Source organism: Triturus cristatus, chromosome 3_2, assembly GCF_964204655.1.
Source record: "Triturus cristatus chromosome 3_2, aTriCri1.1, whole genome shotgun sequence".
NCBI classification, from domain to species: domain Eukaryota; kingdom Metazoa; phylum Chordata; class Amphibia; order Caudata; family Salamandridae; genus Triturus; species Triturus cristatus.
The window spans coordinates 909598872-909612081 of NC_140584.1; positions in this window are offsets into that span (position 1 = coordinate 909598872).

Here is a 13210-nt window from a genome sequence, read left to right on the forward strand (position 1 = left end):
CCAAAGGTAAGTAACGTGTTCTTTGGCCTTAATTAACTGGGTAACCAGATGAACCCCTTGCTGTCAGGCTATGGAGAGTTTATCATTAATATTAGATAGTAAAGGTATGTTGTCTCTATACTTGAGACTCAGAGCTATTATGGTGGATGCCATAGGAATGGCATATGTGCTTTCTGATTTCTGTAATAGTGCCAAATGACACAGCTGCTTTAAGGCATGGGCAAAGTGGGCAATTGTCTTGAGCCCCTTAACCACTTGTTGCCTCTCTCTACTTCTGGCACCACCTCACCTTCACCTAACCTTACCTACCTTCCTGCTAGCTTGCCTCTGTACCTCGCCCCACTCTTTCTGCCTCATCTTCAAATTACCCTCTCTACCATGTTATATGTCTTTGCTCTCTACCACACCAATCAATAATTCCATGCTCATCTCTCTACCTCACTTATCTAGACACCTCTCTCTGTGGTTACCTATGTCACCTCTCTGTTCAATCCTCTACCTTTCCTTGTCTGCTTCACCTACCTTCCTGTCCCATGCCTCCTCTACCTCATCAGTCTCATACCCTCGCTCTTTCTACACCCCTACATACCTATAGACCCGTCTCTATCTTTACGTTACTGCACCATCTGTCAAACTCGCCTCTCGTTCAATCCCCCTCTCTCTTTAGTGACCTCACACACCCACCTCTTTTCTTGCCTACCTCTAGTTTTCTACCTTGTTTTACCAGACTTGTTATTCTGTGCCTTGCTTATCTGCCTCTTTCAATCTCTACCTCTCTCGAAATTACCTCTCTTTGTATCAGTGGCGGCTCCCCCTCCTTCGCAGAGCAGCGTCGCCCCACTGCTTCACAGCAGTGAAGTAAAGGAAACATAAAATGATAACTTGCGCTATTATCATTTTATGTTTCCTTCTGCTGCGCAAGCTTTAGAGGCAGGCGGGGCTGCTCCGACTACAAAGGAGCAGGGCAGGATTGGTTTGCCCACTCCTAAGTGCACATGTCTGGGCCGGCCAAACACTCATGTGCACTTTGTATCTTCTCCAAGCAGGCAGCATTACAGTCTGCATGGAGAACATACCTAGGTCCCTATTCCCTGGGTGAGCCGACCCACGCCCTCAGACCAATCACAACGCTGCATTGCAACATTGTGATTGGCTATTGGGAGGCTGGAAGGGTGCTTCCTGCTGCTTCCTGCATCTTGTTGCAGACCAGAGACAGGAAGAAGAGAATGAAGGAGAGGTGGCAGCTGGCCGTCACAGGTGTTTTTTAATTTAACTTTTTTCACCCCTGCCCCCCCCCCCCCTCCCCCCTGCTGCCGTTCCACCACCCTGGTCCGGTAGCAGCCACTACTGCTTTCTACCTTACCTCGCTCAATACCTCCATCCTCTGTAGCCCATATGTCTTCCTAAGTGTTTCCATCTCCCTATCTCTAGCTCTCTCTACTTCACTCTAAATCCTTACAGCTCTCTTATTACCTACCTCGTTCTACTTCTCTGTATCTGTCTTTTTGCTGCGTCACATTTGTTTCTTTAGCTTACAACTCTTGCTACTTCACAGATCTCTTTACCGTATCTTTATCTCTACTCCCTCTATTTTACTTCTCTCTTTATGCGATTTTCTTTTCCACTCTGTCATTTTCCTGCTTCAGACCCCTTCTATTCATCTTACTCAGCAGATCAGGGGGTCATAATCTTGCCAGAGAAGTGCAGGGGAAGAGAACTAAGCAGAAAATTATACTTTTTCTCTAGATGGAATGATGACAATCCTTGAAACAATGCTTTTATTTCCCTGTTGCAGCAAATATGTCAGTTGTAAAGGGAAATGTATTTATGATAACAAGTATCTGCCAATTAAATGATAATTTCAAGTACTGCAAGTATATGTTTTATTGTAATATTATGCACTAATCCACTAAACATCCATTAAGTCACCCTTTCCATGATGTGTCTACAATTGGAGTAACAGGCTGGTTAGACACGGAATTCAATTCAATTCAATTATTTTATTATGATTTGGAGGTCCAAAGAGTTCCAAATAAAAACATTTACAAACAACTCCAATTTACCAAATCAATCACCACTTAAAAACAAACTAAAAAGACATAACACACCAGCGATTACTCTTTTCATAAAATAATACAAGAATCATAGTTGCAATAAAATTACACAGAGGTGGGATGTGATCGCAAAATCAATTTCAGAGTCCTTTCAATTACAATACTAACAAGGGCAGGGCAAAATGAATTATACCATCAAATTATTATAATATTACGTGGATGCTAAAAAGAGAAAAATGCATTTGATTCAATGAAGAATAAAATACAAAGAGTTTTAAAAGTTCTAAATTGCAATATACAGTACACCATAAGTAGCAGCATACAGGATGATAAAAAGTGCAAGTGCCCATGCAAGATAAAGTAAAAAAATCTTTTGAAAAGTACTGATAAATATTCAGTTTACATTCAAAAAGCAGAACAGATAAAACATTTCTGGCTAAATGGTATTCAATTGTCCATGGCAGTATTCATAGCAGCATACGAGAAGATGGAAGTGCAAAAGCGCAACTACAGTACCATGTTCATAAACCCTTTAGTGTATAACCATAACGTAGTGAGAAACATAGCATATCATTGAATACTCTAACAATTTCAACCGTCTGATAAAAACAACCCGATAATACTACTTAAAGGATTCATTAGATTTTGCCCAGAGAGAAACCTAAGCACCCAACTTCAACTAAGCGGAGCAACATAGTCCTTCTCTAGAATATATTTTTTAATTGTTTTAAAAAAATGAAGATTTTGAAGAAATTTGGAGGGGGGCCAGTAGACAATTTCGGACCTCCTCAGCTGTAGCAATGCTATACTTTAGGAGCAGAGGTCTTAAGAATCGACGTTGTGAAGGTTGCAGTGGAGGACAGACAAACAAGGCATGGTTTAAGTGTCCTGCACAGGATAGACCAAGTCTATCCTGTCTAGGAAGATCCTCCCATGCCCCTGTTACTATTCGCAAGGGAAGCAGATCCAGCCGTAGCAGCAGGATGGTTCTACTCACTCCATGGGGGAGATTTCATATAACATAAGGTTGGGGCTGTTTGCAAATACTACTCCCCACTATGATGTCATTATTGTAGTGTGTTGCGCACACAGCCGTATCTCTTTTGCGAGAGACTTCATAAATAGTTTTTTTAATTTGAGTTTTCAAAACCTGTTTGGGAAGAGAACACGTACCACTATTATCAAAATCAAACAAGTTTACAGCTTTCTCATAATTCCTAAAAAGGACACTTTTTCCCTTCCGGGTGGAAAAGGTTTCCTCACACAGTGCTACCTGTAACGGGTTCTCAACACTGTTCAGTAGTGCATTGCTCCATCTTAGGCACACAGCCATAGTGAACACATATGTGGAAAGTAGCCCAAATTCGAGCCGACTTGCCACTATAGGGACTGCCCGGCTCAGATTACACATTTGGCTCCTAAAACGCCCCTCTACTTTTTCAAACTTATCCCACTGCTGTTTATCTACTGATTCACAGGCGTAACTCAACGCGGGAGGAATTTAAATTTTATAAACTGATAGAACATGAGCGAAATGTCTTTTCCCCGCAATGTTTAGAGAGTCTACCAATTGTAGATGCCTGAGAGATTGCCTTACTTCTGCATTGGTCAATGTGAACACTACTGGAGCAATTTCTTGTAAAAATTCTCCCTAAGTAAGGGTACAACTTCACCACAGCAAGTTTATCTTTCCCCAAGAACCAGTGCATATTTTTTTTAACTGGGCATCCCTGATATCTAAAAAACAGAATATTACTTTTTGAGATATTTATCTAAAAAAAATACTAGTCTGAGTGAAGTCCTATCTCAGTAAGTCGCCTTTGTAATCCAATTGGAGTTAGATCTAACAGAATGGCATTGTCCGCGTATAGCAGGCAGCTCAATTTCAGTGTACCTCATTTCAGCGAGTCCCCTTTACAAAGCCCTACCCTATTAGGGAATTCATTAATACAAACAGAGGAGAGGAGCCAGTAGGCACCCTTGCTTCAGCCCATTATGAGCCTCTACTTTACTTCACAGGCCCTGGGTACCTCCCATCAGGACCTGAGTCCAGGTGGAGGAATTCAATGCAATGATTAATCTGAGCAGGTGCATGGGGATCCCCATTGCAGCCAGATTTCTCCACAGTGTCCCCCGGTCAACCCGGTTGCAAGCCATGGGGAAATCTATAAAGGCCGCATATAAGGACATACCCTTACTCATTGGGTATCTTTTTATTAGAGTTTGCAGAGCGGTAATGTTGTCTAGGGTACCACTATGTTGGCGGAACCCGGTTTGCTCTGCAGGGACAAAGCCGTTTTCGAAAGCCCAGTTCTGGAGAGAAGTATGCTCTAGGCAAACAATTTTCCGGTCACATCCAATAATGCGATCTGCCTAATGCTAGCAGGGGACTTTTTGGGACCTTTTTTAGGTCTTGCGCCTAGAGTTGCAGTGCGCAACACTGCTCGCGCAGCGCGAGACCTCATGTAGGGGGTTCTGAAAGCTGACCACACGTGTGGTTTTGATTTCGCCTACTGCAATTGGCTTTAGCGTGCTTTTTTTCAAAAATACATCACGCAATTGGGCAAAGGCGGGCGCATGTCCCGCCTTTGCTCCGCCCATTCCCATTGGTGTCTGTTACGCGCATCAGCGGCACAGACAACAGGCTCCCTCGGCCCCGCTCCACTGCTTTCGATTCCCGCCCCTGTTCCTCTGTGGTGCGCGCACACCACTGGTTTCATTTCAGCACGGAAGGGGGCGGGGAGGTGCTGCTGGAGCCATATGACACCATCATTTTATAGAGGCTTTAACTGCAGTGTGAGTAACCCATTCTTTAACCCAATTTTCTATGGCCAGATTTAGCTTTGCTGCTGCTATGTTCAAATAATTGAGCCATGGATTGTTCCCAGTAGTGAAGATAGGTTTTAAGACCGCTTTCTTTGAGTTCTTGTTTGTTTTGGATTGTTTGCTGGAGGAAATCGCTGCGATTTGGTGCGATGCAGTCACTGCGTGTTGGAGCCAGCGGTCCTTGCCAGGCGTCGCTCTACACAGCTATCTCATGCCTTTCAGATTGCACGCACCCTCTGTGTTGTCTGTGATTCATGGCCGGGCCCTTACTTGACTAAACACCAGAGACAAAATGAATGAACATATGCTGCTCCCAATGAGGTAGTTTTACATTTTTGTTGAAAATTACTTAGCGGGTTTACTTTACGTTTTCGTTGAAAATTACCTAGCGGGTTTACGTGCACTAACCCTGGACACGTTACCCGCTGAAGGGTCATGTGCTTACAGATGGGTGTGTAATGCTCTCCGGTCCTCCTCGCATGACATTTGGCAGCAGAAATGCACACCTTTCAGCGGGTTGAAGTTCTCTTCAGTGCACACTCCCCTTTGAATAGGCCGTCTCCTCGTTTGACTTTTTTAATTTTTACTTTTTTCAATTCAGTTCAAAGCGTTTACAAATTGATCTTGTAACCCTCAATAGAGTGACAAATATACATAAGTAATACAACTCAACAATTAATTGGTCAGAATAAACCTAGAAAAGCTTTACAAAAATTACATCTTTGAAACATCTGTTGCTACAGGAGGCTGTATATAAAAGACTTGATAAGCCTTTCTTATATTGTGACATAGGAGTGGCTGCTGGGAATATAAATGTCTGGGCGCTAACAATATAGGGCATGCTATAAGAACAGGTATTAAGTAAGATTCTGCATCTCTTTTTTCTATAAAATACCTATACATTGATCAGATCTCAAAACTTCCCACTTCCATATGTGATTCCTATACCACTTCTTTTGAACCTGAGATCGTCTCCGGCAAATTTAATATTAACACGCTGTTTCTGTAATTGCACTTTGGCATAAATCTATTGGCTGTGCGGATCTCGTAAGCATGGCATGAGAGTTCAAAACACTTTGTCTCCTTGGAGGTACCCTTGTATATCGCAGTCTTGTCTCAATGTAAAAATATACTTACTGCATAGTTTGTTTTAAGAGTCGCTGTCATGCCTACAACTGCATACACACAGAAATAAGAAAGATAGAAAGTGCAAGGTATTATATCACCGTACAGCTATTCGAGTAGTTCATTAGACTTTGTTCCACAGGTACCATAACATTGCAATGGAGTCAGCTGAGCAGGACAGTATTTGCACATGGCTACGGAAAAGAACTAGTTTAGTGGAGGAAACCAAACATAGACAGAAGTGTGGTAAGTTATGAGTAGGCCCAAAAGTTCTATGGATGTGTAACACTCCACCAGCCATGAACAGTGGCCGACTCTGGAATACGGAGTGGTAACAAAGATAATATGTAGAAATAAAGCTCCTTCATCGCTGTATGATGATTACAGCTACTACCCAGTTCGTTCGCTGGATGGAACAGCCAGGGGAGATAATATACTCTGGTCCGCAAAGCGAAAGAACAAGGCAAAATACTTGCAGGAGAAAACAAATTTCTCTTGAAAAGAGGCTGCCACTCTAACAGAGAATCACATGGAACTAGAAGTATACAGTGCCCATCTAGCACAAAAACAGCCGAAATAGGTGGTGCCCTCTTGGCACGGGGAAACTAGCAGCGAAGGCACAGAAACTGTGCCATTTCATAATTCTAGATATAAAGACATCTCATGATTGGTTAGCTGCAATGGGAATTGCTGGCTACTAAGGAGACGCAGGAGCAGGGGTTGGCTTTCTTGTACGGAAGCACATGAATGGTGAGACGGAGTGACAAGGGAACAACACCATGTTTGTTGACGGAAGAGCTTTGAGTGTAAAGATCCTGTGAATTCTGTGATTCTGGGCATATCACTTAATCTCCCCGTGCCTAACAAAAAATGAATGTGTGTCCTCATGTAACGTAACTGGTGCTATGTAAAGCGCTCTGATACCAGATGGATTCGGGTCAAGTTCACGGTATATAAAACTCTGCAAAAAAAAAAAAAAGACTTTTTTTGACATAATCAGAACATAGGTAGTGAATTGATAATATAAATGGCCGCACACTGCTCGTCATACCAGCAAGTTGCCCCATGGAACTGTGGGCGATGTAGTAGCGACGGCGAGTACGCCTATGCTACGAAGTGTAAGAATAAGTATGTGTCGCATTAGCCATCCCTGGACACGTGTTTCGAGGTAGTTTCCTCTCGTCAGCAGGGAGTAGGTAAGTGTAGAGGGGTGCCGTGTAGACTGCCTGCAATTAAAAATAGGTAAAGTACCTTTCAAGGCGTGCAGGTGCCGGTCAAAGACTCGTCAGTCCGGTAGCTCGGGAGAGCCGTAATGAATTGGGTATAAATGGCCGCACACTGCTCGTCATACCAGCAAGTTGCCCCATGGAACTGTGGGCGATGTAGTAGCGACGGCGAGTACGCCTATGCTACGAAGTGTAAGAATAAGTATGTGTCGCATTAGCCATCCCTGGACACGTGTTTCGAGGTAGTTGCCTCTCGTCAGCAGGGAGTAGGTAAGTGTAGAGGGGTGCCGTGTAGACTGCCTGCAATTAAAAATAGGTAAAGTACCTTTCAAGGCGTGCAGGTGCCGGTCAAAGACTCGTCAGTCCGGTAGCTCAGGAGAGTCGTAATGAATTGGGTATAAATGGCCGCACACTGCTCGTCATACCAGCAAGTTGCCCCATGGAACTGTGGGCGATGTAGTAGCGACGGCGAGTACGCCTATGCTACGAAGTGTAAGAATAAGTATGTGTCGCATTAGCCATCCCTGGACACGTGTTTCGAGGTAGTTGCCTCTCGTCAGCAGGGAGTAGGTAAGTGTAGAGGGGTGCCGTGTAGACTGCCTGCAATTAAAAATAGGTAAAGTACCTTTCAAGGCGTGCAGGTGCCGGTCAAAGACTCGTCAGTCCGGTAGCTCAGGAGAGCCGTAATGAATTGGGTATAAATGGCCGCACACTGCTCGTCATACCAGCAAGTTGCCCCATGGAACTGTGGGCGATGTAGTAGCGACGGCGAGTACGCCTATGCTACGAAGTGTAAGAATAAGTATGTGTCGCATTAGCCATCCCTGGACACGTGTTTCGAGGTAGTTGCCTCTCGTCAGCAGGGCGTAGGTAAGTGTAGAGGGGTGCCGTGTAGACTGCCTGCAATTAAAAATAGGTAAAGTACCTTTCAAGGCGTGCAGGTGCCGGTCAAAGACTCGTCAGTCCGGTAGCTCAGGAGAGCCGTAATGAGTTGGGTATAAATGGCCGCACACTGCTCGTCATACCAGCAAGTTGCCCCATGGAACTGTGGGCGATGTAGTAGCGACGGCGAGTACGCCTATGCTACGAAGTGTAAGAATAAGTATGTGTCGCATTAGCCATCCCTGGACACGTGTTTCGAGGTAGTTGCCTCTCGTCAGCAGGGAGTAGGTAAGTGTAGAGGGGTGCCGTGTAGACTGCCTGCAATTAAAAATAGGTAAAGTACCTTTCAAGGCCTGCAGGTGCCGGTCAAAGACTCGTCAGTCCGGTAGCTCAGGAGAGCCGTAATGAATTGGGTATAAATGGCCGCACACTGCTCGTCATACCAGCAAGTTGCCCCATGGAACTGTGGGCGATGTAGTAGCGACGGCGAGTACGCCTATGCTACGAAGTGTAAGAATAAGTATGTGTCGCATTAGCCATCCCTGGACACGTGTTTCGAGGTAGTTGCCTCTCGTCAGCAGGGAGTAGGTAAGTGTAGAGGGGTGCCGTGTAGACTGCCTGCAATTAAAAATAGGTAAAGTACCTTTCAAGGCGTGCAGGTGCCGGTCAAAGACTCGTCACTCCGGTAGCTCAGGAGAGCCGTAATGAATTGGGTATAAATGGCCGCACACTGCTCGTCATACCAGCAAGTTGCCCCATGGAACTGTGGGCGATGTAGTAGCGACGGCGAGTACGCCTATGCTACGAAGTGTAAGAATAAGTATGTGTCGCATTAGCCATCCCTGGACACGTGTTTCGAGGTAGTTGCTTCTCGTCAGCAGGGAGTAGGTAAGTGTAGAGGGGTGCCGTGTAGACTGCCTGCAATTAAAAATAGGTAAAGTACCTTTCAAGGCGTGCAGGTGCCGGTCAAAGACTCGTCAGTCCGGTAGCTCAGGAGAGCCGTAATGAATTGGGTATAAATGGCCGCACACTGCTCGTCATACCAGCAAGTTGCCCCATGGAACTGTGGGCGATGTAGTAGCGACGGCGAGTACGCCTATGCTACGAAGTGTAAGAATAAGTATGTGTCGCATTAGCCATCCCTGGACACGTGTTTCGAGGTAGTTGCTTCTCGTCAGCAGGGAGTAGGTAAGTGTAGAGGGGTGCCGTGTAGACTGCCTGCAATTAAAAATAGGTAAAGTACCTTTCAAGGCGTGCAGGTGCCGGTCAAAGACTCGTCAGTCCGGTAGCTCAGGAGAGCCGTAATGAATTGGGTATAAATGGCCGCACACTGCTCGTCATACCAGCAAGTTGCCCCATGGAACTGTGGGCGATGTAGTAGCGACGGCGAGTACGCCTATGCTACGAAGTGTAAGAATAAGTATGTGTCGCATTAGCCATCCCTGGACACGTGTTTCGAGGTAGTTGCCTCTCGTCAGCAGGGAGTAGGTAAGTGTAGAGGGGTGCCGTGTAGACTGCCTGCAATTAAAAATAGGTAAAGTACCTTTCAAGGCGTGCAGGTGCCGGTCAAAGACTCGTCAGTCCGGTAGCTCAGGAGAGCCGTAATGAATTGGGTATAAATGGCCGCACACTGCTCGTCATACCAGCAAGTTGCCCCATGGAACTGTGGGCGATGTAGTAGCGACGGCGAGTACGCCTATGCTACGAAGTGTAAGAATAAGTATGTGTCGCATTAGCCATCCCTGGACACGTGTTTTGAGGTAGTTGCCTCTCGTCAGCAGGGCGTAGGTAAGTGTAGAGGGGTGCCGTGTAGACTGCCTGCAATTAAAAATAGGTAAAGTACCTTTCAAGGCGTGCAGGTGCCGGTCAAAGACTCGTCAGTCCGGTAGCTCAGGAGAGCCGTAATGAGTTGGGTATAAATGGCCGCACACTGCTCGTCATACCAGCAAGTTGCCCCATGGAACTGTGGGCGATGTAGTAGCGACGGCGAGTACGCCTATGCTACGAAGTGTAAGAATAAGTATGTGTCGCATTAGCCATCCCTGGACACGTGTTTCGAGGTAGTTGCCTCTCGTCAGCAGGGAGTAGGTAAGTGTAGAGGGGTGCCGTGTAGACTGCCTGCAATTAAAAATAGGTAAAGTACCTTTCAAGGCGTGCAGGTGCCGGTCAAAGACTCGTCAGTCCGGTAGCTCAGGAGAGCCGTAATGAATTGGGTATAAATGGCCGCACACTGCTCGTCATACCAGCAAGTTGCCCCATGGAACTGTGGGCGATGTAGTAGCGACGGCGAGTACGCCTATGCTACGAAGTGTAAGAATAAGTATGTGTCGCATTAGCCATCCCTGGACACGTGTTTCGAGGTAGTTGCCTCTCGTCAGCAGGGAGTAGGTAAGTGTAGAGGGGTGCCGTGTAGACTGCCTGCAATTAAAAATAGGTAAAGTACCTTTCAAGGCGTGCAGGTGCCGGTCAAAGACTCGTCAGTCCGGTAGCTCAGGAGAGCCGTAATGAATTGGGTATAAATGGCCGCACACTGCTCGTCATACCAGCAAGTTGCCCCATGGAACTGTGGGCGATGTAGTAGCGACGGCGAGTACGCCTATGCTACGAAGTGTAAGAATAAGTATGTGTCGCATTAGCCATCCCTGGACACGTGTTTCGAGGTAGTTGCCTCTCGTCAGCAGGGAGTAGGTAAGTGTAGAGGGGTGCCGTGTAGACTGCCTGCAATTAAAAATAGGTAAAGTACCTTTCAAGGCGTGCAGGTGCTGGTCAAAGACTCGTCAGTCCGGTAGCTCAGGAGAGCCGTAATGAATTGGGTATAAATGGCCGCACACTGCTCGTCATACCAGCAAGTTGCCCCATGGAACTGTGGGCGATGTAGTAGCGACGGCGAGTACGCCTATGCTACGAAGTGTAAGAATAAGTACGTGTCGCATTAGCCATCCCTGGACACGTGTTTCGAGGTAGTTGCCTCTCGTCAGCAGGGAGTAGGTAAGTGTAGAGGGGTGCCGTGTAGACTGCCTGCAATTAAAAATAGGTAAAGTACCTTTCAAGGCGTGCAGGTGCCGGTCAAAGACTCGTCAGTCCGGTAGCTCAGGAGAGCCGTAATGAATTGGGTATAAATGGCCGCACACTGCTCGTCATACCAGCAAGTTGCCCCATGGAACTGTGGGCGATGTAGTAGCGACAGCGAGTACGCCTATGCTACGAAGTGTAAGAATAAGTATGTGTCGCATTAGCCATCCCTGGACACGTGTTTCGAGGTAGTTGCCTCTCGTCAGCAGGGAGTAGGTAAGTGTAGAGGGGGGCCGTGTTGACTGCCTGCAATTAAAAATAGGTAAAGTGCCTTTCAAGGCGTGCAGGTGCCGGTCAAAGACTCGTCAGTCCGGTAGCTCAGGAGAGCCGTAATGAATTGGGTATAAATGGCCGCACACTGCTCGTCATACCAGCAAGTTGCCCCATGGAACTGTGGGCGATGTAGTAGCGACGGCGAGTACGCCTATGCTACGAAGTGTAAGAATAAGTATGTGTCGCATTAGCCATCCCTGGACACGTGTTTCGAGGTAGTTGCCTCTCGTCAGCAGGGAGTAGGTAAGTGTAGAGGGGGGCCGTGTAGACTGCCTGTAATTAAAAATAGGTAAAGTACCTTTCAAGGCGTGCAGGTGCCGGTCAAAGACTCGTCAGTCCGGTAGCTCAGGAGAGCCGTAATGAATTGGGTATAAATGGCCGCACACTGCTCGTCATACCAGCAAGTTGCCCCATGGAACTGTGGGCGATGTAGTAGCAACGGCGAGTACGCCTATGCTACGAAGTGTAAGAATAAGTATGTGTCGCATTAGCCATCCCTGGACACGTGTTTCGAGGTAGTTGCCTCTCGTCAGCAGGGAGTAGGTAAGTGTAGAGGGGTGCCGTGTAGACTGCCTGCAATTAAAAATAGGTAAAGTACCTTTCAAGGCGTGCAGGTGCCGGTCAAAGACTCGTCAGTCCGGTAGCTCAGGAGAGCCGTAATGAATTGGGTATAAATGGCCGCACAGTGCTCGTCATACCAGCAAGTTGCCCCATGGAACTGTGGGCGATGTAGTAGCGACGGCGAGTACGCCTATGCTACGAAGTGTAAGAATAAGTATGTGTCGCATTAGCCATCCCTGGACACGTGTTTCGAGGTAGTTGCCTCTCGTCAGCAGGGAGTAGGTAAGTGTAGAGGGGTGCCGTGTAGACTGCCTGCAATTAAAAATAGGTAAAGTACCTTTCAAGGCGTGCAGGTGCCGGTCAAAGACTCGTCAGTCCGGTAGCTCAGGAGAGCCGTAATGAATTGGGTATAAATGGCCGCACACTGCTCGTCATACCAGCAAGTTGCCCCATGGAACTGTGGGCGATGTAGTAGCGACGGCGAGTACGCCTATGCTACGAAGTGTAAGAATAAGTATGTGTCGCATTAGCCATCCCTGGACACGTGTTTCGAGGTAGTTGCCTCTCGTCAGCAGGGAGTAGGTAAGTGTAGAGGGGTGCCGTGTAGACTGCCTGCAATTAAAAATAGGTAGAGTACCTTTCAAGGCGTGCAGGTGCCGGTCAAAGACTCGTCAGTCCGGTAGCTCAGGAGAGCCGTAATGAATTGGGTATCAATGGCCGCACACTGCTCGTCATACCAGCAAGTTGCCCCATGGAACTGTGGGCGATGTAGTAGCGACGGCGAGTACGCTATGCTACGAAGTGTAAGAATAAGTATGTGTCGCATTAGCCATCCCTGGACACGTGTTTCGAGGTAGTTGCCTCTCGTCAGCAGGGAGTAGGTAAGTGTAGAGGGGTGCCGTGTAGACTGCCTGCAATTAAAAATAGGTAAAGTACCTTTCAAGGCCTGCAGGTGCCGGTTAAAGACTCGTCAGTCCGGTAGCTCAGGAGAGCCGTAATGAATTGGGTATAAATGGCCGCACACTGCTCGTCATACCAGCAAGTTGCCCCATGGAACTGTGGGCGATGTAGTAGCGACGGCGAGTACGCCTATGCTACGAAGTGTAAGAATAAGTATGTGTCGCATTAGCCATCCCTGGACACGTGTTTCGAGGTAGTTGCCTCTCGTCAGCAGGGAGTAGGTAAGTGTAG